The 217-nt window shown below is 38.2% G+C and overlaps 1 protein-coding gene across 1 annotated transcript in view; it reads right to left on the minus strand.

The window, feature by feature from the left end:
- Positions 1-217, minus strand: part of LOC119590768 (hemocyanin C chain-like) — a 44,643-nt gene that overhangs the window by 32,249 nt on the left and 12,177 nt on the right. The gene's annotated exons all lie outside the window — the stretch shown is intronic.

Below are 217 nucleotides of genomic sequence, written 5' to 3' on the forward strand. Positions count from 1 at the left end.
ATCACTTAAACTGCAAAGGAGTACCTGCTCCTATTTTTTGCAAGGACGCAAAAAATAACGGTGAATACATCCAGGACCAGCAACGAGAAAACCTTCCATCTAGGAAGAAAATCCAGAAACATGGAAAAGAAAGTAAAGCATGCTATGAAGACCAAAAACGGACGAAGCTAAAAGTAAAGGCGATATTTCGGTAGATCGGATGAGATTATTGTAAAAA

Source organism: Penaeus monodon, chromosome 27 (genome assembly GCF_015228065.2).
Source record: "Penaeus monodon isolate SGIC_2016 chromosome 27, NSTDA_Pmon_1, whole genome shotgun sequence".
Taxonomy (NCBI): Eukaryota; Metazoa; Arthropoda; class Malacostraca; order Decapoda; family Penaeidae; genus Penaeus; species Penaeus monodon.